We start from the raw sequence: 27,362 nt of genomic DNA, 5'->3' as shown, positions 1-27,362 counted from the left end.
AATTCTCATACATGTTTTATGATGTCATTTTTGTTTTAATGTACCTTTATTTAGTGACTGATGATACCTTTCTTGGGCTTATTTTTCACAAAATGTATTTTGCTAGTTTCTAATTGATGTTCTTTTTTAACATTAGTTTTTGAGAGTTCTATGTAGAGTCTAATTTGAGACATTCTTCAGGTATAGGATTTGCAAATATTTTATCCTTGACTATCGGTACACTTCATCAACATTATCTTCATCATCATCATTATCATCATCTGTTGGGTCTTTGTCCATCCCATGAAAGATGGACGGAGTCTGAGGAAAGGTAAGTGCGGCCGCTGGCCCTTTACCCAGCCTCCCTCAGCCGGGAAAAAAAATCTGACGCAGCAGGAGGTCAAGTCAAGCAGGAAGAAACTCATTTATTAACAAAGAACAGCATTTTTAAAGCAAAAAAGAGCAGGTGGCATGACAAGGGAGGAAGAGAAACCAATCACTGTCAAGGTCACACCCTATCATGAACCTAAGCTTCCATGGGCTGGTTACACACTTAACATAAAGCAAATTGAGCTCTGCCCACTCAACTCCCTCTCAGCACCATCTTTGCTGCCCATGTGCCCTACAATAATCATCACCATAATCATCATCATCATCATCATCATCATCACTATTAGTAGTATTACTACCATTAGTTTTGTACATGTATGTATGGTCCTGGGACATGAACACAGGATCCTTGAGATTAGTCGCAACTTGTTAATAATATACCATTTCAGTCATGCCTCACTTCTGGCTTTTTTGCTGATTAATCAGAGATAAGATTTTCAGGGACATTATTTTGTGGGCTGCCATCCATCAGCAATACTCACATCATAGCCTAACAAGTAGTTAGGTTGAGATACATGAGTCCCCTGCATATGAGCTTTCACAGTCTAAATTATTTTATACATTTTTGAGTTCTACTATATCAAGTTTTCCTTTCCTATAATTTTAATGCCAAATTTAGGTATGCTTCATCTCGAAAATTGTCAAGGCATCTTCCTATGTTATACATTTACATCCCTCTATTTGTTTTATAGGCCACCTTCAAATCCTGCTTGAAGTTAATATTTGAATAAATTATTTTAAGTCAATGTTCACTTTTTAATTCTCCCCAAGATTGTCTAACCTATCACCACTTATTAAAGAGAATGTCACTCCACAAGTGTTTGGTTTTACACTCTTATTAAATATTCCTTGATAATAATTATGTGGCTCTAATCTGGTGCCCTACAGACACATTGAGCTGTATAATCTTTCCTCTATAAATATAACAATTTTACACTAGCAGCTTTAATATTGGATAGAGAAATATATTCAAGTTTATTTTCCTTTGTCCATGAGTCAAAGAGTGATTGTCAGGTTTTTTTTAGAAATTTTCATAATCTTATAAATAAAACTGTGAAGCTTGGCACAGTTAGCTCACGATTATTATAATAGCTGGATAGGAGGCTGAGATCTGAGGATTGTGGTTCAAGGCAGCTGGAATATGAATGTCTATGAGAATCTTATCCCCAATTAACCACCAGAAAACCAGAAGTGGCACAGTTGCTCAAAGGGTACAGCACTCACTTAGAGCTGAAGAGCTGAGGAACAGTGCCCAAGCCCAGATTTCAAGCCCCATGTATGACCCCCCAAAAAGGGGAGTGGGGACAATTAATATCTTTGCTCAATTGTGTCCTCCAATACATAAAAAGTATAAGTCTCCATTTACTTAGATTTTTGCTTTTATATTCAGCATTGCATAATTTTCATTGAGGGAAAGTCAACAACACTTTAATACATTTTGACAATATGTGGAGATGACACAAAGAAATTCACAGAAAACAGATGAAAAATAAGGGGCAATGGAAATGGAGACAGACAGAAATGGATTAATCAAGCCCTTGATCAATATGTGAGTGTGTAAGATATTTCAATAAGATTTCTTTGTACAATTAATATACACCAATTAATAAATATCTTCCAAAGGCATTGGTATTCAAGTATGTCATAAAGGATAAATACAGATTTTGTGGTGAAATGAAAGATAAATGAGAAAATACATACTTATAGTAATTGTGTAAATAAACTAAGAATTTGGTCAACATTCTGAGGGCTCATGGCTCATTAGAATAGAAGGCCCTTGGTATCTAAGATAAGACTAAAATGTTAGGCTTCAGCCTATCTTTAAGACTGCTCAATGGTATTGCCTTTTGAGTAAATATTCTCTTTATTGTTGTTGTTATTGCTGGGGGTGGTCGTGGGCCTTGAACTCTGGGACTGGGCGCTGTCCCTCATCTATTCAGCTCAAGGCTAGGTTTCTACCACTTGAGCCATAGCGCCACTTCTGGTTTTCTGGTGGTTTATTGGAAATAAGAGTCTCATGGACTTTTTTTGCCCAGGCTGGCTTTGAACCACGATCCTCATTTCAGCTTCCTGAGTAGCTACAATTATAAAATGAGCCACAGGCACTAGGCTTTAATCAGTATTCTTAGTACAAAGAAAAATACAAGTGATTTGGAACCAAGCTGTAGAAGGCTGCCTTTTTGGCTTCAGAAGAGAGCTGCCTGGTATCATATGAGTAGATAGATTTAGGAAAAATTAAACATATAAGTCCACATGGAAGGCTACAATACATTTTAGTGAAGTTCCAAAAATGATAAGGACATGAATTGCAATAACTAGCTTGGTAATAAGGGACATGTTTAGGAGTTCTGTCTGTATTGTTACTGTTGTAAATGTACAATGTCATTTTATTCATTTTTGTTGTTGTTGTTTCCTTAGTATGTTCTTTCCTCTATGGAATATCCCCTGTTGTCACTTTTCTCGATTTTGATACCTTGCATCTTGTATATACATGTCTAATCTGGGGAGGGTAATGGGAATTACAAAACGCTGAAACAAGGAAACAGGATGACCTACTGCAACACAGATACCAATAAGACTATATTGGAAATGAACCTTACCACTTCATGCTTCGAAGAGTGGGGAGAAAGGAATGTGGGAGCTCGGGGAGGGAAGGGATAGTGGGATAACAACAAGGAAGGAAAGGGGTAATAATGATCAACAAGTAATATACTCATTGCCTTACTTATGTAATTGTAATCCCTCTGTGCAACATTTTAACAATAAAATAAAATAAAGTAAAATCAATAAACGACACGTTTGGCAAATAAAGTAAAATGCTAACTTACAGACAAATGAAGATAATAATAAACAGGTATGTCTATATACATGTATATATACATCTGTATATTGATATATATGTATACATGTATAGGTATTTGTGTATGTACACATATAAGTATGAATATATGCATATGCACATAGTGTGTATACATATACATTTATTTAAAGAGACTTAAATAAGAAATATATTAATGCCTATGAAAAACCCTAACCATCCTGCCTATGAAAAGCTGAAACTATCCTGAATATGTTATCAAAAAATCCAAATACATATCTTTATAATGATATACCAAAATCCAAATAATATATGGAAAAATCATACCATACCTATACACTGCATACATATAGAGATTAATGGAAATAGAAAAAACAATAGAATAGCAGTGCACAATCAATATGTAGAAATTGGAATCTTTATATATTGGTGCTTGGCACTTAAAGTGATATAGTCCGTTTGTTATAAATACTGGAAATCTAAGATATTACACATAGAATTGCCTCTATGATCCAGCATTTTGAATCATAATTTTTTTTATTTTTTATTTTTGGGTCCGGTCGTGGGGCCTGAACTCTGGGCCTGAGCTCTGTCCCTCAGCTCTTCAGCTCAAGACTAATGCTCTACCACTTGAGCCACAGCGCCACTTCCGGCTTTTTTCTTTTTGCTTATGTGGTGCTAAGGAATCAAACCCAGGGCCTCAGGCATGCCAGGCAAGCGCTCTACCACTGAGCCAACTTCTCAGCCCTTGAATCATAATTTTCTATACAAAATATATTTCAACATATGTCCAATGAAACACATGTACAATTATATACATAAGAAAACCTTTTATAATAACATATAATAAAATATTGAAATGCCCATTGAGGGGATTATAGAATTATACACACACATACAAATCAATATGGTATATCCCTGGGAAAAATTTATATGGACTTGTTTTGGAAGCTAATTTTACTTGGGAAGAATGGATAAAATAGACTTCAATTTCTAATTATATCAGCTTTTTAAAATGGACACAGACGTAGTGGTAGACTATGAAGTAATGGTTGGTCAAGTGGAGGGTAGGTTGAAATGATGACAGGAAGTGTTGAATAATAGATATTGGAGTACTTTGAGAGTGTAGCTATGATAAAATGTTCTAGAACTGAAGATGATATTCATAGTCCAACTCTTTAACATTCTATTAATCATTGTACTTTATCGAAGAATTGCAGATTGCATTTGCATTAACCTTAAGAAAAATTTTAGAATAGTAATGGGTGAATCTGAGTAATAATTTAGAATTTAAAATCACAGAATTCTATAATGCACACGTTTAATATGTTGATGAATAAGACTGTCAATAAAATATGATCGGTGATATATCCTCTGAGTGACTGTATATGACACTGCAAGTCAGTGAATACTCTACAAAATTATGTAAATTGAGGAATGAGATAGGACTGAAAAGAATGAGGGATAATGATCATCAAGATGCATTGTATTGAGCTGGGAATATGGCTTAGTAGTAGTCTTAGGGGAATGGTGTGAAGCCCTGGGTTTGATTCCTCAGTTCTACATTAACAAAAAAAGCTGGAATTGGCACTGTGACAGAAGTCATAAAGTGCCAATGTGAGGAAAAGAAGTTCGTGGACATTGCCAAGGCCCTGAGTTCAAGCCCCAGGAGGGTCAAAAAGAAAATGATGCATTGTATTAAGATAGGCACTAACGGCTCATGCCTGTAATCCTAGATACTCAGGAGACTGAGGATGGAGGTTTGAAACCAGCCCAGGTAGGAATGTCTGTGAGATTTTATCCCCAATTAAATGTCAGAAAAATCAAAGTCCTGCTGTGCCTCAAGTGATAGACTTCTACTGTTCATCGAAAGGAGGTCACACACAACGCCCAGACCCAGAGTTCAAACCTCAGGAGAGAAGAAAGACAGGAAAATAACTCACTAAACACTATTCATAAATTGCATGGTCAAACAGCAACTCCCATGCAACTACTTAAAGTCAATTAAAATATGATTAAAATAGAATACAAGTCATTTTGTGGACCAAACATAAATAGAATACAAAGGTTGTTTACAGGGACAAAGTAAATTTTATCTCTTAGTTAGAGTTGAAATTTGTTCTTCAGTCTTCTTAAATCATTTATGAAATTGACAATACTGCCAATTATAGGTCAATTTCCTTGAGGAACAGATTGAATTCTGATGTCTTTTCTTAGCAAACCATAGAGGTGAATTTTTTGCCTCTTGTTGAAGTATATCTGATATTTTAAAGTAGATTTGTCCTAATGTAATATTTATTAAATCAATCATTTCACTAGGGTGATGTTAGTCAGATTTTTTTCCAGTAAATCCTATCCCTTATAATAAATGAGAGCATGCTGTGTCAGTCTCCTATTCATATGACAAAATATTTTATAAAATTAATTAATAAGGGGGATAGATTAATTTTGGCATCTGATTTTATACATTTCAGTTTATGTTTCTTATCCTCATTGTTTTGGGTTGGTGGTGGCACAGAACCCAATGTCAGGAACATCTGATGGAGTATGTGTTTTCATGGAAGACAAAAAGTAAAGAAGAGGAGGAATAGGTGTGGGATAGAGAGAAAGAGGAGAAGAGGAAGAAGAAAAAGGAGAAGGAGACAGAGAAGGAAAAGAAGGAAGAGAAAGAAAGGACATTTATCTTAACATCTTCATTGATCACAAGTTCTCAGTGACCATACCTCTACAACTGTGCCCACTTGAAAAGGTTCGCCACCTCTTTATGGCAACATAGTGAAAGCTAATTATTAATCTCAATCTTTTATGATTTCAGATTTAATTTCTAGAATGGTGGGTAGATATTTCTATACAAGTGTGATAACTTCTCTTCCTAAATATTTACTTGAATTAATCAGATAAGCTATTTGGCATGGAGTTGGTTTGGTTATACCACTGTTGGAGAGATGAATGAAATATTTTGAACGCAAATACATTTTATTTAACAGATAAAGAAGCTTCAAGATTTACAATTTGTTACCTTCAAAAATGACTATTTCATTCAACTTATAGTGACTTGAACTTTTCATAATTTTCTGGCATTTCCATTGAAGTATTTTGTCGTCTATAGCAAGTTTCATTCTTTCTAGTGAAGGAAAAATGAATGCTATCATGATCATTTATTTCTTAATTATTCTATAGAAAGTAGGTATAATATGAATTTCCTGCCATTCAAATATAAGTTATATTCAAGTCTATAAGAATAATTGGAAAAGTCATGGAATATCTTGCTTTAGTTTTCTTATATTAAGATTGATTCAATTTCTAAAAATGACTGTTGACATAAAATGCATGAAATTCAATTTTTCTCTGAAATGACTTGGTACTCAAACCTGAGAAATACATGACCAGTAACTATGATTTCTTCACACTCAAAAAATGTATGAATCTGCATTTTTATGTCAAAAATTTAGGGTAAAAAAAGAGAAAATCATGTAACATCAGTAGATAATAATCAAAGTTAATGACAAATTGCTTCATTCACCCTGACAGAGCCTATTGATTTTATCTTACATGAGAAATTTGATTAATGATCTCTTTGTCGCTTTTGAATAATAGAGTATTTCAATTTGTCCAAAGATTCTGTAATTTAAACCTTCAAGTGTATATTTTTTCATAAAAATGAACAGTACTTTTCCACAGTGCAGGTTCAGATTCAACAACTAAATAAATATCTAAATGTTAATTAATTAAATTGAGCCTCTAGAATTCAAATAATAAATTTATTTTATTCTTAGATATATCTATGCTGAATATGAGTGTCTAAAGCTTGTAATCCTTGCTACTCAGGAAGCTGGGGACCAAAGCCAGCTTTGGCAAGAAAGTTTTTGAGACAAATCTCAATTAATCACACACACACACACACACACACACACACACACACACACAAACACACACACACACACACACACACACAAAGCCAGAAGTGGAGTTGTGGGTCAAACTAACCTTGAGTGAAAAAAACTAAGGCATAGACCTTGAGTTCAAATCACAAGAATAACACACACCCACATGCACACATGCATATTATGTCTAGATACTTATTTTAGTTTAAAGAAATACACAATATCATGAATAGTAATATTTGTTTCATATCCTGCAACTTTTATGAAGTGGTTTTTAGTACAATTTGCTTTAAGATATAACATAGGTCATTAAAATTAATATTAATCTAGTTAATATTTTTAATTACCCATAACACATTGGTATTTTATGTATACACTTAAGAAATATTATTTGTAAAAGAAAGAAAGGAAGAATAGAAGAAAAGCAAGAAAGAAAGAGAGAAAGAAAGAAAGGAGGAAAGAAGGAAAGAAAAAAGAAGAGAGCAAAAGAGAGAGGTAGGGATGGAGGGAAGGAAGGAGTAAGGAAAGACAGCAGGAAGGAAGGAAGGAAGGAAGAAGGAAAGAAGGAAGGAAGGTAGGAACGAAGGAACGAAGGAAGGAACGAAGGAAGGAAGGGACAAAACCAATTTAATTTATAAAATCTGTTATTTAGCCCAACATAAACTTCATGTAAGTTAACCCTTTTGTAAACGCAAGGTTACAATTGTCACTTTGCTGCATGTTCTCCATGCATGAATGAAACCAACAAAGGAAGGATCAGAAATAACCAGAAAAATCTGTTTGCATCTCAAGTAAATATGTACACAAATCTTTTTCTCATTTTCTATACATCATCAAATAACTATTTGCAAACTATTTAAATTGTTATAAATATTTTAAAAATTGATGTTACCAAAGGATGTCAATATATTATATAATGTGAGCACTAGTATTTATAATGCTATTAATATTACAGTCTTCATATTATATTAATTATAACAATTTATATTATATGTTTTATCAGAAAAATTATCATACTCTGATTTTGGTGTCTGTGGGAGTCTTAATAGCAGACAGCAATTAAAATCTAAGGAGATCTGTATTTCTGAAATCAGTTAACTCATTGGAGATTGCTCAAATACATCAGAACGGCCTTAGAAAGGCTGAACATGTTTACATGATTACCTATGATGTGATTCAAGAGCCACAAAACAATCATACTTCACTTTGTCATCACTACAATTATTCCCATTATAAGAAGAATCATTCACATAATTTACACGATATAGGTTTGTCCTTAAGTTATTATTTTCTATGAAATAATATCCAAATGATACACTACACTGAGTTAAAGAAAAAGTTGCAAAAAGTATTGGACACTGTAACTCCTTCCAATTACACGTATTGAAATTCTATTCCCCTGTCTGATGACATTAGAATCAGCCTTTCAGAGATTACCCTGCAATAATGATCCTGATAAATGAAGCCCAATATAACTAGTCTGCCATGTGAATGTCCAGCAAACAGATTATAATGAACCAGAGAGTAGACCCCCATAAGACAAAGATTTGCTTTGAATAATCATTTTTATAATCAATGCTCAAGCTTCTAGAGTATGGGTAATATACTCCTGATGTTTTTAATCAACTTACTTTGAAGTATTTTCTTATAACAGCCCAATAGTGGACAAAAAGCAAAGTAGTATTGATTTAAATTTCAAATTTTTGAAAAAAACTATTCATAATGTTTTATTATTTGAACTTTATTCTCAAAACCTACAAGTTACAAATATTATTAAATGGGAATTGAATTGAGGTTCAACGCTCTATTCAACTATCATAATTAACCTTTTGAATACTTTTATTATCTTTAAGTATTTGTACAAAGGAGTTGCCATTCACTGAAACAGTTTATGAATACAATTCATCTTGATTAATGTCACTCCATTCAACATTCTCATCCACCCCTCCCAATCAACAAAGTCCATACTTATCTCAACATTATGTTATGTATGGAATTACTTGCCATTTAACAAATCATTTTGTGTATACAGTACACCTGGAATTGTGTTACCACTTCAACATCTTCACCCCCATTTCATACTATCCATTATTTTGTTTATTTCAATTCTGGGAAGTATGCAATAGATTCTTGCCTGTACTCTATCCTTTTCAATTTCCTACCCCTCTCACCTTGCCCCACACTGTCCTCTCTTGTAGTCCGCATTTACTGGTATTTATTTTGTTGGGTTTTGACTTAATCTTTGAAGAGAACTATACTATTTACACTTTCCATGGACTCTGACACTTCAGATAATTCATTTACCTCCTTGGATATCATCCAGTATATTTAACTTTACATTTATGTGTACCTTCTCTCTACCAAACATAAGGAAAGTCATACAACCTAACTTTCTCTGGGTCCAGTTAATTTCACTTAATATGATTATTTCTAAGTCTTTCATTTTCCTTAAGATGGGGCAGTAGGGTCTGGGAAGGTGGCTCAGTGGTAGAGCGCTTGCCTTGCATGCATGAGGCCCTGGGTTCGATTTCTCAGCACCACATAAGCAAAAAGAAAAAAAGCCGGAAGTGGCACTCTGGCTCAAGTGGTAGAGCGCTAGCCTTGAGCTGAAGAGCTGAGGGACAGTGTCCAAGTCCTAGAGCTCAGGTCCCATGACTGGACCCCCCCGCCCCCCAAAAAAGAATGGTGCAATATGATTCTTTCTGATTGATTAATAAAATTTGATTATGTATGTATATATACATACATATTTGTAAATAGGGATCAATGAAATTATATATATATATATATACATATATATATAATTCATATACAGACACGCACACAATTCTTGATCCCTTTTTGCAGTGAGAGGCATCTAGGCTGATTCCATATGTTGGCTACAGAAAATAATGCAACAATGAACATGATTGTACTGGCAGCTTCAGTATGGCCTTGTTTCTGCTCTATTGGATAAATGCCCATAAGTGGAATTGCTGGAGCATAGGTAGCTTTCTATTCAGTTTTGTGAGCAACCTCCATAATGTTTTCCAAAGTCGTTGAACAAGATTACATTTCTACCAACAATGTAATAGAGTTTCCTTTGGACCACATCCCTATTAGTAAATGTGATTGTTCTTTTTTTTCATAATGACATTGTAACAGGGGTGAGAAGAATCTCGGTGTTGTTTGGATTTGCATTTCTTTCATGGAGAGAGATATGTTATTTGTCATTTTTACTTTTCTTCTAAGAAGTTCTCTTTAAGTCATTATCCCATATATTAATAGGGCTCTTGTTGATTTGAGCGTTTATTTATCTCTAAATATGGGTTAGTTATGTAAACCCTGGTCTAATGCTTAGTTAGTAAATATCTCCTTCCATTCTATTCTCTTTCTATATATCCTGCTAATTTTTTCCTTTGCCATGAAGAAACTCTTAAGTATGGTGCAACTCTATTCACCCAGAAAAAGTGATATTACATCATTCATAAGGAAATGGAAAGACTTGGAACAAACCTATATTAAGTGAAGAATGTCAGACTCAAAGCAATAAAGGTTGCCCGATTTCCCTCATTTGTTGTATTAGAATGTGCCTCTAATTCTACAACTTAACACACTTGGATGGTAAAAGAGAAAACATTACATTTGGACATGATAAATTACATGGGATTCTAAACATTTATACAGTGAGATCAAAGGAGGATGCCCTTTGGAGAGGATCACAAAGGATCAATAGCTATATGAATATTATCATATAAAATAATGTTCATCAAATTGACCTCCAAGAAATGATAATGAGAGTTTTTTTTATTATTTTGCTTTTTCCATCTGAATTCGGATGCTGTTATTTCGTTTTAATTTCTGCACCTTTGGTTTATATATAAGTTTGGAAAGGGCAAGGGAAACACAGAAATGGTGGGACAAAGTGTAAACAAATGTAGCACTGCCACTCAATAGACACTACCTTGTAAATGAACTATACAACTTAGGAGGGAGGGGGGTTGAAAGGGAAAAACTGGGACAACATGTGGGAAGAGGTGACATTGTTGAAAAAGAAATGTGCTCATTATCTGACTTATGTAATTGGATCCCTTCTGTATATCATCTTTACAAACTAAAAATGGACCTCATTAATAGGCCAGATTAGTTATATTAATATTAGATAAGATTGGCTTTAAATTAAAATTGGTATAAAGGTAAAAAGAGACTAAAAAGGACATTAAATGTTGATGAAGGAAACTCTCCATCAGGGGGATATAACAATGCTAGATATCAATGCCCTGAATCATAGATCTCTCAAATTCATCAGACAAATACTACTTGCCCTAAAAATATGCATACATCCAAACACATTGTTGGTTGCTTGAACACATCATTCTTACCTTTGGACGGGCCATGCAGGTCAAAATCTAGCAAAAAATCAAAACCAAATACTTGTTTTGACAAGCTATACCTAACAGCTCATGGAACGTTCTCCAAAATAGATCATATCTTAGATCAGAAAGATAATCTGTGAAAATTCAAAAATAAAAATGGAATTACTCCCTATATCCTGTTAGACGACAATGGGACCAAATTAGATCTCATCATCAAAAGGCATCACAAAAAATTCTGAAACTCACAGAGACTGAGTAACACATTTCCAAATCATCAGTGAGTCACTGAAGACATATGGAGGGAAGTTCCAACGTTTATGGAATTCAGTGGAAGTGAACAGACAAAATACTACCTCCTCTGGGACACAAGAACACAGGCAATACTCAGGAGAATTTATAGATTTGAGTATGAACATCAACAAATTAGAACAATCTTAAATCAGCACTAATAATGCACCACTAGGTCCTTGAAAAACAGGAACAAGCCAATTCAAAAACTGGTAGATAGAAATTATACAAATTAGATAAAGAAATAAATGAATCAGTCTCAAAAAACATACAATCATAATTGACTTTTATATACCAGTAGCTCAAAAATTCGCCCAATGAATGTAAATGTAGCTATTTTCAGAGATAGACTCAACCAGCTCAAACCAGTGAACAAAACATACTTGTAAGATTCTAAGAAACAATATTTTGTTTGCCTTTTTAAAATAAATTTACCCTGTTATTAAGTTGATTTATAGAGGTATTACAATTACATGAGTCAAGTAATGTGTACATTTCCTTTTATGAAATGTCTTCAGTTCCCTCATATTTTCCCATTCCCTCACTTCTTTCCCCACCCATGTGTTAAATAGTTCACTTTCATCAATGTTCAAGGAACTTCACTGCTTCATTTTTTCCCCCTTTCCCTAAAGCTTTGTGCCCACCCCCACCTTCCTGATGACATAGAATGAATATACCATGCATAAGGTAAAGAAGACAGAATCATCACAAACTATAAATAACAACATACAGTAAACAAAAAACGGACTCTTCTGTTTCCATACCTCATAATTTGTTTCAGGATGCTTATCATGTTATATAAATGTAATTGTTTTTATAATAAAGTCAATTCAGGGATTAAAGTGTGATAAAATTATAATTTTCTTTCTATTTAGTAATGCTTTTATTTTACATTAATGTTGTAAGTAACACAATTCAAATCCTAGTGAAATTTGAAGGTTCAGGTATAAAGTTAAATACTCAGAAGATCTAATAGTTCCATTTTGGCAAACAAACTGAAAAACAGGCATGTTTTATCCTCAGGAATGTCATTATTTCATATGCAAAAAGTAATTTTACCTACATTTTCTCTTATATGATAACATATTTTCTGCTAATCAGAGAGATACAAAAAGATTTTTAATTATGATATGAAAAATGCATCGACATGAGTGAATGAAATCAGGGAGTAGATGGCTCAGAGCGGGGTGGTTCTGTTAAATATTCTCATTATTTTGAATGATCTGGTGTTTCTATATGTGTGGAATTATTAATGTATTTTATGTCTGGACAAGAAAGTTTGATTAATAGATCATTGTCTGATACCCAATGTCTGGAACCTAACCTGAGTCAGAGTGGTAAGTATGTGTGTGTGTGTGTGTGTGTGTGTGTGTGTGTGTGTGAGAGAGAGAGAGAGAGAGAGAGAGGGTGTGTGTATGTGTGTGGGTGTGGGTGTCTGTCTGTCTGCCTGCAAGTCTGGATTTAGAAGGAAATATCTTATTTCCCTGAGGTATATACTTAATTCTATTAGGTATACTCCATTAGTGACAGCAAATAAAGTTAATTAACTTTTTGTGCCATATATTTATGATTGCATGAACAAACTAAAAATTATGTTTGGGGTATGAGTTTTGTAAAAGGTCAGCTGAAAGTATAAACATTTGGAATCTTGAGAAAGATATCAATGGCAATCATTTCACTGTAGATAAATTTTGACAACACTTGCAGTGATAGATAATCTGATATCAAAATTCAATATTTATTGATTTCCATAGCTACACTATTCTATATATTTGTAGGAAAACAAGTAAAATTATGGAATCATAAAAGTAATGTGATTATTTATTGCAAACTGTTTTACAGTTAGGCCCTGATTGTAAGCGCTAGGATCAACAGAAAAAAAAACACAATATACAACATGGAGTTAGATATTTTATAATGAAGCACATTTTAATATACTCCACATTGTTAGAAAGACTAGAACTTTGGGTTAGTTTGATAACATACCATAATAAGTGATATTGTCCACTTATTAAGCAGAGAGGCTTACTCAGATGTACAAGATTGAATGTTTCAGTGTATGTTCAGCTGGTTTTATTGCTTTGGGGGCCAGTGACAAGACAATGTCAAGGAGGGAAGTATGCCAAAGAGAAATGTTTTTTACCTAGAATGATTAAAAGATAGAAGAAGAAAGAAGATGAGAGTCTATTTTCTCATGAGTTTCACTCTGAATAACTTAATCTCCAGAAGAACTATTCAGGTATGCTCCACAGTCTGGGAGGAATTGGAATGTCATTTTTCTTTAACACATAGGTCTTTCTGGGGTATTCTAAATTCAAATGGCAACATCTTCATCAATGATAATAACTTGTCTAGGAGTGGAAGCTAATAGATATTTCTGTAAATTCTAATCAGATCTCAGCAGACTAAATATTTTAGGGAATTCCTATTAAAAATTTTTCTTTCAGACTGACTGGGTCTTCATAATGTGTATCTGTGTGTTTATATGTGTGTGTTTGAATATACTAATAAAACAATGTGGCAGATAAAAGTATTAGTATGGCCTTTTGTTTTTCTTCTCATACTATGAAAGCCTTTCACAATTCCCAATTAAATCCCATCCAAGATTCAAACATCAATGCTGTCCCAAAATTTCTTTATGCTAACCTAAGTACATCCATCTCATTTCAGATGGCCATGGTATAGGAAAATTTTAAGTCTTCCAATTAAGTTGTCACCAAGGAAACAACGTACAATATTTCTTTTAAAAATACTTAGTGTGTAGAACATGTTAGCCAGAAAATTGAAGGAGTATACATTATAGAACTAAATTTAAATATTAATCACATAAATGGATATTCTTTATCCCCCAACTCAGAGCCTTTTTAAACTACTTAATTGCTCAACTCATCTTTTACCATCTTCCATGAAGTCAGTCCTTGCTGTAAACAAACCAGATGTGGTGAACAAATTAACATGTACACCATTGTTACATGCTGCTGTTCTAAAACATGGAAGTGAAAGACCATTTAATGCCTGTGAAGAGCTGATTCTAGGGATTATGGAAAGTGATTTCTTTGCACCATAAATACAAAAATCCACAGATGTTTCAAGTTGTGTTTTGTTGTTGGCATTTGTGAGATATATTTTGGAAAGCACAATGAATGAAAGCAGGCTATTTTGTAAAACTTTGCTGGCTGACACATTTACTGAAATGTTTCAAATGAGAAAACAGACAATAGGGTGGGTAAGATGTGGTATGCAGCTTTAAATACAGACAAGCAAAACAAGTAATGGGAATTTTTTTTTCCTTAACAAATGCTTTCTGGTTATATTGTGCTATACACTATAATGATGAAATAATCATTTCTTTGGAAAAGTAAGGAGAAAACACTGTCACCTGTTGAATTTCTTTTTAAAGCCAATGTTAAATGTCAAGGTCAAAGAAATTTAAATGCCTTAATAAAATATTATCAAGTATTACTTTCATTTTTGATAAAAAGTTAAAACAAACTGACAGACTGTTCGTCCATTAAGATTTATAAGTTTCCTGCTATATATTTCCTATTGTTCCTCTTTTTTGGTGGGTGATATATTTTTTTGGAATGGCAACCTGTTCTTAACCATTACCCACAAAATTTTTGCTGTCATAGAATCAGAGAGTTTTGTTGTTGTTGTTGTTGTTATTTGTTTATTTGGTCATTCATGGGGCTTGAACTCTGGGCCTCGGCACTGGTCCTACACTCTTCAGCTCAAGGTGAGTGCTCTACCACTTGAGCCAAAGTGCCAATTCTGGTTTTCTTGTGGCTTATTGGAGATAAGAGTCTCACCGACAGTCCAAAATCACATAAATGAAATGCACATCATCTTTTGTCAGTTGATATAATTGTGTTCTACACATTTATTGATAGGTTACAAATTATTCTTAAATTTTAATACATAAAAAAACTTCCTTTTTTTCTTATTTTAGTGGCCAGGACATCAGCACGACCTCAGTCAGCATTTCTCACTTTAGACTTTTCATATGGGTTAGTTAAATTTTGACCTGTGCTCCCGTCTTCTGGGGAGTCACTCATCTGCTTAGGAATTGATGCTGGCTGTTGGAAAAGAGCCCAAGGAAGGATGCCATTTAAAGCCTTATAACTTTATTCTTAATAATCCTACTACTTTGGCTGTTGAGAGTGTCTACAAGAGCAAACATTCCATGGGGAGCAGGGAGACACCATATGACCTATACTTATTTAGATTTCTGAGTGACTTGCTATCACTTGTACTGCATTTTTTCAAGTCGAATCTCTCTAAACCTACCAGTTGTAAGAGATAAGAGGAGTGGTAAAAGAACTCTTAGAGACAAATATATCTTCAACACATTTGTTACCAAGCATTCTGTCAAAGGCATATTCAACAACTAGTGAAACTTTTGTTGGCTATATCTATGTGTCTTTCTCCATTTGTGCATGTGTACATGTGTGTACATATGTATGTATTTGTGTGTATAGTAACATTCATGTGTCCATATATGGGCCTATATACGCATATATGCGTATGTAAATAAATATACATATATAAATATATGTGCATATAAATATATATCAGGTGTTCAGTGATTTAATCTACAGTTCCCAGCACATTGTGCTTATCACAAAGTGTACATCATAAACTGCTCTTAAGGATCTGTGCTATATGAGGGATATCCTTTGTACTTACTTCCCCCATTACCTTGTTTTTCATCCCTGTGAACAACTTCAGCCTACTTTCCAATAGGATAGCTTTGTTTTTGTTACTTACTGATAATAAAAGTAAAAGGTTGCTTGTAAAGAAAAAGAACTTTTAGGTCCCAAGCTAAAAGTATCTCATCAGTCTCAATGATTCATATGAGATAAAATTTATAATAGTACTTAAAGTGAAAAGGAATTCCTAGATCTGTTGTTTTGCCATTTAGAATGGCAAAGAATAATTTCACGTCACTGTTATAACTCTTACAGAATGTAAGGGTAAGTGATGGTCCCTATCATGTCCCCACAAAACCAGTGGATCCTGACGGATAATAGTAGACCAGCAGAAAATCTAAGTAGCAGACATAGAGCATGAAAGAGAAAGAGCAGAAATGAGAGAGTGCAAGAGAGGGAAAAATATCATAATACTTAAAGTGCGTAACAGATAAACGAGTTGTATGAGAATATTCATACTGCTATATTGAGACTCTACATATACATTTGAAGGTAGTTGATGTATGATAACTCATCAACATAAAATATAAAGTGATTTTGATAAAAAATAAAAATGACTCAGAAGAAATTATAAATGCAAAAACAGTCTTCACGGAAGCAAACTCTCAGAAATATTTCTTGACTTTGAAAAGGATAAATTGGCTGCAGTTAGTATAAATTTAGAAGTATGACAATTCACAAAAATATAAAAATATGTTTACATTTTTCATTATATAACCCAAAGGAGAAAGCAAATATTGTTCACATAATTTTTTAAATCACAGTTTCTCAGGTGCTGGGAAGGTGGCTCAGTGGTAGAGTGCTTGACTTGCATGAATGAGGTCCTGAATTTCATTCCTTAGCACGACATAAGCAGAAAAAATGAAAGTGGTGCTATGGCTCAAGTGGTAACACTAGCCGTGAGCTGAAGAACTGAGGGACAGTACCCAAGACCCAGAGTTCAAGCCCCACAACCAACAAAACCAAAGCAAAAAAAACAAAAACAAAACAAAACACAGTTTCTCAATTTTGTGGCCTCAATTCTGTAATAACACTACTTCAGCCTAGGGTTAAGATTTTAGGTGTGAACATTTATCAACACTACTGATTCAGACTCTACTTGATAAAAATTTTAATCAGTATTTTGTTTTTAGTTTTGCTCTTTGTAAATTCACATGCACCTATGAAAAATGGTGTGGCCATCCCAATAATATTCTCAAAGTACCTCTTAATGACGACTCACAAAATGTTTTATTATATTACAAGGAAAAAATGCTATGAAGAAAAAAATAATTAAATATTAATGATTACTAAAATAAAAAACAAAACAATTACCAGGGTTTTCAGTATTTGAAGTGTACATAGTAGATTTTACTATTTTCTCATATTCCTGTACATGTAAAACTGGATAAAGCTATGAGTAGCCTTTAAATTTACCCACTAAGATTACTATTTATAGTTCATCTCATCATTTATATGTGGCTTATATAATTATTTGTTCATCATTAACATATAACGTAAGGGAGCCCTAAAGATTTAACAGAAACTGTGTACTTTAAATCTGAACTCTTCACTCTGCTTCTTTAAACAGTCTTTGCAACTTCTCATTAGTAAAGTTTCTATAAACTCTGAAATGTACATACTTACTAGTATATGCTACTAGAAATATTATATACTTTATCAAAAAATTTTATGACCTGCCAAACAGTCTTAATTTTATCATATATAAATAAATTCCAAAAATAAACATATTTAAATCATTAAAACTTTTAACAAACCTTAACATTTGCTGCAATGATCACTATGACAGGTGCCTTGTGTAGAATAATTGAATTCCTCTTCCTACACATCTCATGAACAACAAATACCTGGAATTATTTTGTTTTTGCCATGTCAATCTTGACTTTAGTCTTAAATGTGTGCTTATGTAAGAAATAAATGGTTCTAAAATTTCACAATTCTTTTGAACTTACTTTTTGTTGAATTGTCTAGTTTAAGAAAATCAATTACACTTTATATATACAATAATGTTCTGTGCTCAATTTGGCTGCACATACACTAAAATTGGAACATACAGAGAAGATTAACATGGTCCCTGCAAAAGGATGACACGCAAATTAGTGAATCGTTCCATACTTTTACAACAACAGATGCTGGAAGGGATGTGGCCAGAAGGGAAGCCTACTGCATTCTTGGTGGGAGTGTAAACTTGTTCATCCACTTTGGAAAGCAGTTTGCAGGTTCCTCAAAAGACTCCACATAGAGCTCCCCTATTACACAGCAATCCCACTTTTGGGCATTCCCCTAAATGATCAGAAACAAGTCCATACTAAAACTACCACCACAACAATGTTTATTGTAGCATTATTTGCCATAGCTAAGATATGAAACCAACTCCGATGTCCCTCAGTAGAAGAATGATCAAGAAAACATTCTGTGTGTATGTGTGTGTGTGTGTGTGTGTGTGTGTGTGTGTGTGTGTATGAGAATGTAAACTTACACAACCACTTTGGAAATCAGTCTGGTGAGTCCTCAGAAAGCTAAATATTGACCTTCTTTATGGCCCATTCATACCACTTCTAGGCATCTATTCTGAACAACAGGTACTAATATTCAAGGACACATGCACCTCCATGCTTATTGCAGCACTGTTCACAATAGCCAGGATATGAAAAAAAACCATATGTACCACCAGAGATGAGTAGATCCAAAAACTGTGGTAACTATACACAATGGAATATTTTCCATCCATTAGAAAGGACAAAAATAATGGCATTATTAAGGAAATCAATCAAGCTACAGGAAATCATGTTGAGCGAGGTAAGCCAAAAGCAAAGAGACGAACGGCACATGGTCTCCATGATAAGTGGATGTTAAATCCAAAATGTAAGGTGATATGAAAAAATTAACAACACTTAAGAAACCAAGAACTTCCACTCATCTGGTCGAATCACTACTAAATAACCCCATTTTGCTGATCATATGTGCACACTGAAGGGAAACCAGAGGACGACACAAGACTAGAGAGAATCAGGGAAAAACATACAATAGTGGGATCCATCAGCTGCACTGGACATTGACCAAAATAAACTAAGCAACTCCATGTCACTGAAGGGAGGGAGGGAACAAGTGGGAAAGAGGGAATAACTGACGCTATACAAAACAAAAAATATACATATTTCAAAACAAAAGAAGTATATATATATATATATATATATATATATATGAAATAACTCTATTGCAAAGCTCATAGAACTCATAAATGTTGTAGACTATGATAGACAATTTGCTCCATCAAAGTTAGAATGTGTTTGTGACTTTAACTAAGCATCACTATCCCACAATATTGTGAAATTTGGGAACTTATGTAACCATGTAATCACAATAAAAACATTTGAAAAAATGATGTAGGTGGAAAACTAAGTTGCTCTAAAAAACAAAAAAGGAAAATGTTCTGTGTGTATATGTGTGTACAAACACACACTCACACATATACTATATATATATATATATATATATATATATATATACATATATATGTCTATATATTAATTCTATGCCTCCACCAGAAAGAATGACATCGCCCAATTTGTTAGGAAATGGAAAGTCTTGGAAAAAATTATATTAACTGATGTAAGCCAAGTCCAAAGAAACATAGGTCCCATGGTATCCCTTATTTGCAATAACTAGTATATGTCTGGGATAAGCAGAAATGTTGAAAAGCTTTGTGTATATGACTAAATAAGTTGATGTTAAGCTAAGTGACCCCCAAGATAGAGACAAAATTTTTTTTTCTTTCTTGCTGTTGTTTCTCACATATTTATAATGTACAACGTAATTTTTTTTGTTTTTTATACGTTTCTCCCCAACAGTATAACCCTCGTTTTCACTTTATTTGATGTTGGTGCACCTGCATCTTGTATATACACTTCTCTAATTTGGGGAGGGAAAGGGAAAAAAACAACATGCTTAAATAGGAATACAGTTTGACCCATTTTATAACAATAGATGCACAAGACATTATTTTGAAAAACGAACTTTACAATTTAGGCTGGGGACATTGGGTGGGGCTTGGGGTTCTGAGGAGTGTATTTGTGGAGGTGGAAGGGAAGGAATGGTGGGGGAAAAACAAAGGAGGAGGTAACAAAGCTTGACAGGAAATGTACTTATTACTTTGCTCATGTTACTGTAACCCCTTTTGTACATTATTTTTACAAAAAAATGTATAAAAATGTTTTGAGATGTAAGAGTTTATTTTGCCTATTTTACCCATATATTATCATTAACAAAGAAATTAATGCAAAACACTGATATGAAGATATTTTGAAAAAAGTGAGTGTGTGTGAATTCCTGCGTGTTAGCATGCTCAGAGTTTGAAATCAGGGCCTCAAGATCTCGCTACGTCTTGCTCTCTAGATTGGTGAGCAACTATATAAGCTACATCTCCATTCCTGGCACTTTGCTAGTTCATTAAAATTTTTGAAAATAATCTCATGAATTTATTTTACCCTGATTGGCTTCCAAATGTTATCCACAGATGTTAGCCTCTTGAGTAGGTATCTCGAGTAGTTAGGATTACAGGTGTGACAAACCAGCACAAGGCTTTCAGAATAATTTTAAAAGTAGAAGAAAATTTACTTCACAGAGGCCTGTTTTATCATCTCCTAGTTTTAAACATTTTGGAGTGATTATATGTGAATTTTTTCATTCTTGAATTCTTAAAATACAGTAAGTGATGATATTTAAAAGATTTAGTACTTTGTAAAACCTATAATGGAACTATGGGACAGAAGAAATTTGCCTCTCTTTGGACCATAATTTATGAGCTTAGCTCTGTGCATAATAACCCAATGTCACAAACACAGTCTGTGTTGAAGACAAAATGTAACAGAAAACAATCACCATGGAAAATAATTGCTATGCTATTATTTCTTGGACAATATGAATATTGAATTGAGAGTACCAGAGAATGGAGAGAATTTATTTACCTTTTGTGTATTGCTGAAAGACTTTTGGAAATTTGACTCATTTCCTTCCTCACTGTGTGTCTTGGGCCATGCTCTTAGTGCCTTTAATTACAATTTTTCCAAACACTAAAATGGTAATAATTAGCATCATAGCAAATATTATCTTAAGGATTAAGGGTCCTTAGGATGATGAACTCTTTTCTCATTCTTGTAGAGGCATTATCAGATGAGAGGAACTGTATTTTTGTTTGCTTACTTTCATTTATTCTTCAGTTTGAAATCTGAACTACTTAGAACCGAAAGAAACCAAAATTAGACAGGCAAGCTTTGGAAAGAGCAATCAATGTAAAATAAAAGAAATACATATAGCTATGTAAAAGGCCTAACTAAATTGTTATATAGTTTCAAGCATAAACAGAAAATGATTTAAGCAATATCAAGTTATTGAAAATGTTAGGAGTTGCTTAATTTTTTCCTTTTTACTACCTTGAATTAATTATTTTTTATAGAGACATTAAAAATGAGATTAACAAGATACTTGATTAAAAATGGACAAAAGTTTGAATAGACATGTTTTCCATAAACCCCTCTATATCAAAAGTGGGTTTACACAGTTGTGTTTAATATAACTTCTGTGCTGGCTTAATGCATTGTGAGCAGAAGTCATTAGAGAAATGTAATTCAAAATTACTATGATACTACTTTATAATTATTATAACTCTTATCAAAAAAAAATCAAAGGAACCAGGTGTGGTGGTAAAGGTTTGTAATTCCAAGCATTTAGGAGGTTGGATTTCAGTCTTAAGACAGTCTGGGGTACTGAAGATAGTAAAAATTTGCCCTTTATTACCTTTTAAATAAAAGGTAATAATGTTGGTGAGAGTGTGAGGAAAAGGAAATTTTCTACACTCTTGGTCAAAATACAGGTTAGTATTCTCCTTGTAGAAAGTAGTATGAAGTTTTTTAAAGAAATCATAGTTGAAATACCATCTGACCCACCAATCATGTGATTATTTCTCTCCGGGTAACTCGTAATATATCTGTAGTTCATTGTTATTCACATTATTCACAACAACAGCCAAGATATAAATCGAAGTTCAGTGTTCAACTACACTAATAAAGCAACTCTGGTACATGCACAAATATCTTTTTCTGTTTCACCCTTAAAAAAACAAGAGACTTCTCCCATTAGCCACAACTTACAATGACCTGAAAGATGGATTCGAAATGAAGAAAAATGTTATGTTCTGATCTTTGTAAACACACACACACTCACACACACACACACACACACAATCCTCAAACATTAAGACAGAATTTTTTTTTTAAAAGTAAAGCAAAGTGGAACTTCTGGGGCATTTAGTTCAAAATGCATAAGATACTAGATATACATTATGACCAGGTATAGAGTTGTAGTGTACAACATGAGGATACAGGGGACAACATTGGCCTTACATAGGAATGAAGCTAAGTAAGTAGGAGTTGTTCTTCCTAGTAGTGGTTACTCCTTTAGTTGTTCTTCCTTCAATAATGGATGAGATGAATGTAATTCTTTAAGTATACCTGCATATTTTCAGAAATAATAACAAACAATATAGCAATAATGTTGCACACTCAACATAGAACAAAATGTCAAGTTAAAATACATGAGATTATCCTTGATGTAAACTAATTAATACAAATAAGGGAAACCATGGGACCTATGTTTCTTTAAGTCTGGCTTACTTCACAATATGATTTTTTCAAAGATCTTCCATTTCCTTACAAATGAGGTGGTCACATTCTTTGTGATGCAAGCATATTTTTCCACGTGTGTTTATCTGTAAGTGTGTATGTGTGTATGTGTGTGTGTCATTTTTGGTAAGTATTACTGTGATACATAGTAGTATCTTCACTGTGGCCTTGTTTGTGATCACCTGGTTATATGCCCAGAAGTGGGATTACTGGGTAATAGGGGAGCATTATTGTGTACATCAAGGATAATCTTATTAGATGAGCAGAATAGCTCAATAGCTATGTACATATGATCGTATAAGGTGATTCCAAGTTAAATGAACTCCAAGACATGTTCTTTGTTATTGTTGTTCTTAATGTACTATGTGATTTCTTTTTATCCTTTTGGGTTTTCCCCACCTATGATTAATCCCCTGTAGTCACTGTATTGGATTTTGATACCCTGGGTATTTTCAATATGTTGATCTGAACTAGGGAAGGGAAAGGAAAAAAAAAACTAAATGGTGAGACAAAGGACAAAGGGGGAACCTATGCAACAGTAGTACTCAAAAGAAAATATTTTGTAAGTAAACTTGGGGGAGGGCATTGGGAGTGAAGAGGGAGAAAAATAGGGGTAATTTAGAAAAGAAATAAATTAATTACCTTACTTATGTAACTATATCCTATCTGTATATTACCTTGAAAATAAAATTTAAATAAAAATAAAATAAAATAAAATATATGAGAGCAGCAATACAGGAGATGGGAGTGGGGAAATACTGTAGTATCATAGAGCAGAACAGCTGTGGAAAGCAGTAATTTTACATTAACATAGCAAGTAATAAACTAGCGTACAGATTTTCAGCTTCATGTCAATCATTAAAAAGGGAAAACAAAATGCACAATCAGCATACCAATAGAGATAAAATAGAAAACTAAACAATTAAGATGAAGCGATGACTTGGACCAAGAATAACAAATGACACAATTAGGAAACAAATAACAAGCTGCTGCGCTGGGAGGGTGGCTCAGTGGTAGAGTGCTTGCCTTGCATGCCTCAGCACCACATAAGCAAAAAGAAAAAAGCCAGAAGTAGTACTGTGTCTCAAGTGGTAGAGCACTAGCCTTGAGCTGAAATGATGAGGCACAGCACCCAGGCCCAGAGTTCAGGCCCCACGATCGGACCCAAAAAAAAAAATAAAAAATAAAACAAGCTGCTAAGTTTAAAAATGATCACCCTTAATTCTATTGGCTTGCTTACATCACAATTTGTTAGAAGTGTAATTCAAATCACAGTTTAATAGTATGTCATTTTAATAATAGTTTACTTATTATTGATTTCTTAATATTGAATGTTTAATATATAATTTTCATTTCAGCAGCTATAGAAAAGAAGAAAGTGAAAATAATTTTAATAATATATTTAATGAATTGTAAAATTGAGAAGCATTAGAATTTAAACAAATAACATATCATTATTGCTTCATTTCTGTGAGTTAATGTAATAATTCAAAGTGTATTCTACACTTAGCACTCATCTTAACATCAAATAATAAATTATTGCACATGACTCTTGGTATTAGTTGGAAGGTTTCATCACTGTGGTAAAATTCACACCACATAGTACACGAGGGTATGACCCCTCTCGTATAGCTTAAATTGAGGAAATTTGATTTCTACATGCATGGTAAATTCTTTTCTAGGTGACATCTATAAAATTATTTACAATTATATAGATGAGGACTATTTCAGATAATACTTAAAAGTCAAATTCATTAATTAAATTTTTATTATTTCATACCAAATAAATATTTACAGAGAGACTGAATTTTTGAGTAGATGATGGTGTACGTGTGCCAGAATATACCTGTTAAGGCTTATTTTATATTCATGACATTGTTTCTAGAGTTGGATTTATTTGTCCATTACGGGTTATGTGTATTATATTGGATCTATGAAAGTAAACTGAATGTTTATTCCATTAATCCTTTGTCTAATCCCTATATAAATTATCCATCTGTTTGAAGTAATGAAAATAACAACAGATAAAAGCAAGATAAATCAGTCTGTAGTAGACAAGTATTTACACTGTTATTTTGAAAGTTGTTCTTGTTTTACACTACAGAATATTCTTGGGAATATGTGCTCCAGGCTTGCCACAACTGAAGAATATTATGGTTTGATCTATCATAAGAGAAGAAAGGAAGGGGAAGCTTCCTTCCAAAAGTCTGATCCCAGGAATGTGATCTACTTTATGGTGCCTACTTGGAAATGAACATTTTTCACAGTCAACCTTGAAAAGCCATTTTGATAGACGACTTCTGTAAGTGGTTACAAAGCATTGTTGATGGCTTTGCAAGGATGCCTGATTGCCTCATTTTGAGACAATTAACAGGAATTTAGTCAGTTGTTCTTTGTATCTTTAGGAGAAAAACCCATTGACTCTAGGCCAGGTGATCACAGGGACCCAGAGAAACTACTATCTTGAATAGTAGTCCTTGACATCTAAAACAACACACACACACACACACACACACACACACACACACACACACACACACACACACACACACACTCCATTAAGCACAGCCAGGCAGGGTTGCTATCACAGCCTAGATGAAATCAGGCAAAAAACAGAAGCTGAGAGTCATTTAACTGATAACTAATATATTTTTTATGAGGTAGACTCAAATGAGACTCCAAAGAGAGGATCAGAAAGACTGATCAGAGAGACTAAAATTGGTCACACAAAGATTGGAAAGTAGAATTCCTTGTAGAACTAATAAATCATAGAAAGCTTGTGTATGTAAGAACAAGACAGAAGACCAAATTCCAGAAATGCACATTTTCTTAGAAGTCAGCTTAATCAATTATCAGTGCAAATCTTTGAATTCTTAAATATTTGACCACATGTGGGAGAGGTTGAAAAGAAAGAAAATTTCATCACTCTATTAGGAAGTCCAATATCACATTAGGAAGTAATCAAGCACAGATTTGTAATAAAAAGAGAAAACAATTATTCCAAATGAGGGTTTCATTTCTTTTGAAGTAAAAGTTCTTAAATTAGGTGCTAGCAATTATCATACAATTGATCCAGTCCCCCAGATGAGTTGATAATTGACTGCAGTATTCCCACATGAAGGAAAAGAGAAAATTTACAAATGTCTGATGAAATGAGGTGAAGATGAAGTGTTCTAATAGTAATATCTGAGGTTTAGACACTGGTGAAGAGGTGGATTTTCTTTTCTAAAAAGCCCCCATCTTTACCTGGTGCAGTTGCTCACAGCTGAAATCCTAGCTACTTAGGAAACTGAGATCTGAGGACTACGGTTCAAAGCCAGCGTGGACAAGAAAGACCCTGAGACTATTATTTCCATTTAACCACCAGAAAACCAGAAGTGGCACTGTCGCTCAAGTGGTAGAGCACTCAGCTTGAGTTGAAGAGTTCAGGGACAGTGCCCAAGCCCAGACTTCAAGCCCCTCAAACAACAACAACCAAAAATCTCCCCTTTATGGACTACCTTCATCTCTTCCTGAGATTCAACAAAGGAGCCATTTATCACCCATTACATTTAAGTCCTAATCTAGCTACTGCAAATAGATTGATTTGGGATCTTATATAAAACGGTTCATATTTGCGGAAACAAATACCAGGAGTGGTAACTTTTTCCAGTCCTTGAACTCTGGGCCTGAGCCCTGAACATGGTTATGCTGGTAGCTTTCATGTGAGCTTGTTTGTTATTTATTGGATTACTGCCCATGAGGGGAATTACTCGGTCTTAAGGGAGATCTATACTTACTCTTTTCAGGAAACTCCGTACTGCATTCCATAGTGGTTGAACATGTTTAATTTCCCACCAACAGTGTAATGGAGTTCCCAATTGGCTACATCCATGCCAGCATTTGCTATTGTTAGTTTTCTTAGTAATGGCCATTAGTAACGGCCATTCTAAGGTAGAATCTGTCTTGTTTACTTATAGATTTTTATGCATCTTCTAGCTACAACAAACGAATGAATCCATGAAACTTATATTGCTCTGATTCTGCATTCCTTTCTCTTTTCTCTTAATATAATTTTCCCAAACCTTTCATTTTTCTTACCACTGGTGAAAAGTAATCTTTCTGATGGGTGAATATAATTCCATTGTGTGAATGTGTGTGTGTGTGTGTGTGTGTGTGTGTGTGTGTGTGTTTGTGTGTGTAAGATGACTATAGGCCAATGAATTCATTTCTAAGCATGCTGTTTCATCTGTAATTTTGTAATTCCATATTATAGTTGC

The 27,362-nt window shown here is 33.8% G+C and overlaps 1 non-coding gene across 1 annotated transcript; it reads left to right on the top strand.

Annotated features, from left to right (window-relative positions):
* Nucleotides 1–18,436: 18,436 nt before the first annotated feature.
* LOC122098108 lies at nucleotides 18,437–18,542 on the top strand. The gene has a single exon (XR_006145667.1). It is a non-coding gene; the product is annotated as a U6 spliceosomal RNA (small nuclear RNA).
* The last annotated feature ends 8,820 nt before the right edge of the window (nucleotides 18,543–27,362 follow it).

The sequence above is a fragment of the Dipodomys spectabilis genome, unplaced genomic scaffold (assembly GCF_019054845.1).
Source record: "Dipodomys spectabilis isolate Male_0828 unplaced genomic scaffold, ASM1905484v1 ptg000458l, whole genome shotgun sequence".
NCBI lineage: Eukaryota > Metazoa > Chordata > Mammalia > Rodentia > Heteromyidae > Dipodomys > Dipodomys spectabilis.
This window is presented reverse-complemented; position numbering and strand designations above follow the sequence as displayed.